A 6744-nucleotide genomic window follows, 5' to 3' on the forward strand; every position below is an offset into this window, starting at 1 on the left:
AGTCCCCATCACCCCCCGCCGGCTGGTGCTTGAGTCAGTGACAAGCTGGGCTGTTTGCCGGGGAGCCCGTGGGGGGAGCTGAAGCCTGGTGAGAGCTGGGGGGGGCCGCTGTGTGCCCCAGGCAGGGGAATAGAGAGACAGGTCCCCAGTGTCTTTTCAATCCAGCAGCCCTCTTGAGGGTCTCCAGACAGGGCCTGCTTTAGGAGGTGCGGAGCCCGATTCGAACAGTTTTGATGGGGCCTCGGCAGGGATGACTTAAAAAAAAAACACATAAAAAAACATATGAGGCTTGTACTCACCGGGCGGTGCTCCACGTCTTTGGTGGCACTTCGGTGGCGGGTCGTCCACTTGCTCCAGGTCTTCAGCGGCACTGAAGGACCCACCGCCAAAGTGCCGCTGAAGACCTGGAGCGAGCGAAGGACCCGCTGCCAAAGGGCCGCTGAAGACCCGGAGCGCCTCCAGATGAGTAAAAATTAAAAATGTGCCTTTAGCCAGGGAAGGGATTCTCACTGCGCGCGGGACCCTCTTAGGTGCGGGGACCGATTCGGGGGAATTGGTGGAATAGGCCTAAAGCCAACCCTATCTCCAGACTCCATTAAAGGTCCTCAGGGAACATGGCTGCTCTGGCCCCTAGATAGAGGCCCTGGTTGCTGAATGAGTTTCCCCCCTCTCTTTTCAGTGCAGGGGGCCATTTATTTGCAGAGTGCCCCCAAAGTGGGCCTGGCGCTTTACTGCCAGATAAAACGCAAGGGCTTTAGCCCATGAAATCACCTCCCTGGGGCTTTCATCTTGCAACTGCGTCTGCTAGCCTGGCCCATGCAGAGCCCACGTGAGCAGGTCCCATTGCAAGTTTGTGGTGGGCGTGACAAAAATCTTGTTGCATATCTGTCCCTTCTAATAAACCTAGGGCTATATCTATCCCCATCCACCCCATCTATCTATCTTCATCCACCCTATCTATCTATCTATCTATCTATCCCCATCCATCCATCTATCCCCATCCACCTCATCTATGTATCTATCGATCTATCCATCCCCATCCACCCCCTCTATCTATCCCCATCTATCTATCTATCTATCGATCTATCCATCCCCATCCACCCCATCTATCTATCTATCCCCATCCACCCTATCTATCGATCTATCCACCCCCATCCACCCCCTCTATCTATCTATCTATCTATCCCCATCCACCCCATCTATCTATTGTAGGTACCTATATGGCCTTTATCATTATAATGTTGGAATACCTCATCTGAAGTCTCATTCAACTTCAGAGAGTATGCCCAGAAAATGTGTCCCTAATGGGCTTTTCTTGCAAGATGTTCAATTGCAAATAATGTATTTAGCGGACAAAAGCATTTCAGTAAAGACACTGGTTTTTCTGACCAATAATTTACACATGCTCACAAAAGCGCCCTGACCTGTTTACAGTAACTAACCTGTGAGAGCGTTCTCAGTGCTACACATTTTCTTTTTGGTTTATGTTCCAGTAGATGAGGCTTATCATAGAAACTCCACAGAGCTACTCTCATAGCCAGAAGAGACCATCCTGATTATCCAGTCTGACCTGTATACCAGGCCACAGCACCTCACCCACCCCCTCCTGTAATAGGCCCATAGCTGCTGGCTGAGTTACTGAAGTCCCGAAATCTTGATCTAAAGTCTTCAAGTTGCAGAAGATCCACCACTGACACTAGTTCAAATCAGCCAGGGACCTGTGTCACAAGTGGCAGAAGCAAAACAAAAAAAAAAAATCCAGCGTCTCTGCCAGTCTAACCTAGGAGAAAATTCCTTCCCTGTAGTGAGAAAACAAATTCCAAGTTTCTTTCTTTCATCTTATTAATTTAACAGTAACTGATAAGAATATTAATTATTGTTGTTTGTATTACATAGAGGCCCCATTGTGCTAGGCATGGTACGAACTGATAGAAAAAGACAGTTCCTGCACCAAGGAGTTTGCAATAGAAATAAACAAGGAAGAAAAACAGCAGCACAGAGGGGGAAATGACATGGATAAGGTCACACATAAAAGTTAAAACTCATATTTTTAAAATAATTGCTTGCCTGTGTTACTAAGAGCACTTTAGATTATTAAACCCGCACAGATATTTTTGGCGTTGGTTTGCTTTGCTTTGAATGTACTTTCCTTTTCAGCATGTAAGCTAGTTGTTTACTTTTGCACTTCACTCAGAGGGGACTTTGAAACCAGAATGTGCTCACTTTCACTTTAGTTTCCCGTTGGTTTCTATTCAGTTTTCCTTTCTGGTTCTTATATATTAGCACAAAGCTGCTATTGTTTAAGTTCATAACCCTCTAGGGATGTGCTTAAATTAACAAATAAATAAAACATCCTGTTTATTTAATTTTGCTTTTAATATAAAAAAAATATTCTAATCATCTTAAATCCCCTAGAAAGATTTTATTACCTCTGCCCTGGGAGTTTGAAACTACTAGTTAACAGCATCCCTTTCATAACAAGACTGGATTAACAGCCAGCTACGGCCTCTGGAGGTCTCATTTACTCAGTATTCTATGATCTGATGAAGTTGTCCATCTTATTTTTAGTTTTAATTGGCCCAGGAAAACAGATAAGTCCCTTGAACTTTCTTTTAAGCACCATTTTCATGGAAAACATAGAGAGCAAGAAGACGGTTGTGAGAGACATTTACCAAAACCCCTGGTACAAGTAGGAAAAGTGTCAAATGTCCCAGGCAGCAAGTGTTCCTCTTAACACAAAGAGATCAGCCGGGAGACCCATGGCATAGACCACCACAGTGGGGTGTAAATATATTCCACTGGGCCAGGAGAATTGTTTATCTAAAGTCAACCCAGTGAGTAGAAGCACATTTGAAAAGCACGTTGCCAGTGTCACTTGCAGTGTGGGAAAACAGGACCTCCTACCGGATCAGTTTGTGCACTCATTGCACTCAGTGATCTGCCTCCAGCATCTCATGTTTCAGAGGAAACCAGCACTCCCCCATTCTCCCCCACAGGACCAGTGCAAAGATATTTTGCGCTCTAGGCAAAACTTCCACCTTGTGCCCCCCGTGCACATCTTTTCATTGAGGGACAAATCCCAATAAGCCTTTATAGATCCCAGGGGCCAGCCATGCCCAGGGGCTGCTCCCCAGACCAGGTTCCCCGCTCCCTGCCCCCTGAACTCCCCTGGAGGGTGCACAACCCCCCCGCGAGCCTACCCCACCCCGTCGGCCCCCACCCCAAGTCCACTCACTTGCAGCAGCCCTGCAAAGGCGGCAGCGCCGCAAGAGAGAAGCAGCCGTGCCCCCCCCCCCCCCCCCATCCCTCTTGCCCCTAGCTGCGGCCCGGCACCCCTCCCGAGGGCTCCTGCAGGCTGCAGTGGATGCATGCGGGCCTTGGACCCTGTGCACCCCCTGTCTCCTGTGTGCCCCCCTGCACCATGCCAGCTCCTCCATGGCTGGGGCTCGCTGCCCCCGCAAGCTGATGCTCTGGCTTTCCGGTACCTCCGGAAGACGACTCCTCCCTGCTGAGCCAGGGCAACGCTTTTTGGCACCCCCAACCACTTGGCACCCTAGGCGACTGCCTAGTTCGCCTAGTGGTTGCACCGGCACTGCTCCCCCACCCCAAAAAGCACATCTCCCAATCAGATTATTATATCCTTAAGCATAAGACTTTCCTGCCCCTATTTTAGGACCTGACCCTGGAGGTACTGAGCTAGAAGAGGTCAGACTAGATGATCGTAATGAGCCCTTCTAGTCTTAAAATCTATGATTCACCTACTGACTACCGTGAGAGGTGAGAGCACTCAGCCTCACTCAGGAGGTACTCAACACCTTGCAGGATCAGTCCCTTTGCCTGTATCACCACAAATGCTGCTATAGTCCATAAGTCCAAGGCTGGATCAAGATTCTGAACACTTCAATGTTCATGGGAGTTCAGTTCTGGATTTTCAGTTCAAAGCATTATAAAGATAGGGAGGCAACTGGAAAAAGGGAATTAGCTCCTGGATTCAGAGTTCAGACAATCCCATATTTCAAGGAGGTTTAGATGCAGGGTTTTCAGTCAAGCCTGTAATGCCCTGGCAACATCCCATCATGATTCCTCTTCAGGACTTTGGAACCACCATTAGAGAATCCATCCCAGGTTTTACTGCAAGTTCATGGAAGACAGGACTTTTAAGAGTTTAGTCAGTGTAGAGTGGATGCCAAGCTCTGTAGTTCACTACCCTCACTGCCTAGACTCAAGTGTTTTACTTCAGGAGGCCCTCAGAAACCTGGAACACAGCTGGGCGTATGCCTAGCTTAATGGGATCCAGGCATTTGCCAGAGCAATTAAAACAGTTGATTGACATCTGATCTGGACCAGATGCTCCTGGAGCAGCAGAGTAAAGAAAAGTGACCAGACAGGTCAATTCCGCAGGGCAGTGTTGGACAGCAGTTGGACACCTACTTGCACAAGTTTAGTTAAATTGGAAATGGGATGCATTGCAGCTGCTACTAAACCAGTTTAACTCCCATTAGTAGAGGGTTGCTTTGGTTGCAAGTCAGATTAATTTGTGTCAGTGGAAGTCCAGAGAATTCCCCCAGGAGGACATGTGTGCATGCACACACAGCAGTTGCTACTGGTATAAGGAAAGTTATATAGATCCAGGTTTGGTGTACAGACAAGATCCCCCAAGTGAAATAGAGTGAAAATCCCAAATGAGCCCAGCACATTGCAATGTGCCGATTACCATTTTAGTTGTAGGGAAACATCTGTTTGGAATAAGAGGGATCCGTGGTGTGTTTGCTCACTCACAAGTGTACGCATGCACGCACGCACACACACACTCTGTCCTCTCATCCATCTAGCATTTCATTTCATAACAGAACATGGCATGGTTCTCCCACACCCCCTCATCATCCCCTCTTCCTCATCATAGACTAGGGTCATAAAGTCAGGAACCAGCCGTGTTCCTAAGCAATAATTCATTATTTTGCTTTGAATCTTAGGATCATTATTTTCACATTTGCCTGATCCTCATTGGCTTGGGGATCCATGAAGCAGTCTCCAGGCCATTGTATATGTGTGTGTGTGTGTATAGATATAGATATATATGTTCTCTTGAGGCTTTTGTATCACAAATGGCAAGGATAATATTCCTGTTCCCCACACCTTCTCCCCCGCCTGTCCCACCTCCATCCCGGCTCTCTACAGCCAGCCAGAGTCCTTCTGATAAGACTATGCAGCGATCCTTGTTTTGTATTTTATTGACAGGTGACCTAACTGACCTACTTGCAAAAAACCCACCACTCTGGCCCCTCTGTGTATGTGGAGCCCATGCTACCTAATAAAAGCACCAGCATTAGTATATAGCTCTGCCTTTGACTCCAGCAGCATCCTGCTTTCGCTGACGTAGCCCTGGCAGATGTACGGCTCTTGATCTTTCGCTCCTACACCCTGTGCTGGCTATTAATTGTCATTCTTCTGCTTGAGATTTATGCATTTTAAAAGCCCCAAGAGCTGGGGCAGAGCTCCATTCAGACAGGCACAATCGTACCATGTGTGGAGGCCTGGTGGAATAAGGAGCAAGATGAGAAATGACACATTTGTGAGAAGGGCTCAGAGGGGTTTGAAATGCCACAGATTCCCATAGAGGTTGTGTAATATTCAGGGATGAACTGTCCAGACTATCTAGCTAGGCGTTAGCAGACCTTCCACAACAGCATCCTGCCAAGTAATTAAGTGATTAGTATTGATTGTTGAGATGCTTAAAGCTCAGTTATCACTGAATGATTAATTAATCCAATAATGAGAGTAATAAAAATTCTACAGGTGTGATTATATCATCTACCCACTGAGCATGGGTAGACGAATCTCTCTGCATCTCTCTCTGATTCTGATATCTAGCTACATGTATTTACATACTGTGCGCATAGAGTATCTGACACTGAACACTGGGGTAAATCAGGAGTGCCGATTCTGTTCTAAGGGTCTGATCCTGCACCACTGAAATTAATGGGAGTAAGATCAGATCCTTATTCCAAGGTAAATCTGGAGTAACTCCACTGAAGCAATTGGAGTAACACCAGTATAAAACTGGAGTGAGATCAGAATCAGGCCTTATGGCCTCTTGCATTCAGATCAACCTCCACAAAAGTCCTTGGTGCCCAAACTGCATTGCTCTGACTCTCTGCCTTCCCATCAGGTGTGTGGGGATTTTTTAGATCATCCTTTTGTTCCAGAAAGAGCTGAAATCCAACAAAGGATCAGTGGCTGGCTGGGAAATTATATAATTTCCCATGGAAATTTTGAACAAAAATAACTGTTGTTTTTGTTAAAAATATTCATCATTTTTTTCAGGCTTTGGCATTTTTTGTTTACAAGATACCCAAATTTTTCAAAAAAAGTGGACATTTTTCATGAAATGTCAAAAAAGCCATTTCCCATCCAAGAGTTTCAATGGAAAGTTTTTGGCCAACTGTACAAAGAGCTCATTAAAACACCTCAGCTCTGTTAGACTGCCAGACCCAGAGAGGCCAGGCAAAGGAAGGAGAGAAGAGGTATGATGGGGTGGGGTGGCAGGAAATCAGGGTAAAAAATAACTCATTAATTAAGGGCCTTAGGTGCCATCCAGGCTCTGTTGAGGTATCATGGGAATTGTGCCATGTACTTCAAATGGAGCCAGGATTTTTATCCCTTGTTTCCAATGGAGAAACTTTTCTCAGTGGCCTATATGGCTCACACCACACTGGCCATATGGACCCTTTGATTAACTTGTTT

This window comes from Chelonoidis abingdonii, chromosome 24 (assembly GCF_003597395.2).
Source record: "Chelonoidis abingdonii isolate Lonesome George chromosome 24, CheloAbing_2.0, whole genome shotgun sequence".
In the NCBI taxonomy this organism is placed as follows: Eukaryota; Metazoa; Chordata; order Testudines; family Testudinidae; genus Chelonoidis; species Chelonoidis abingdonii.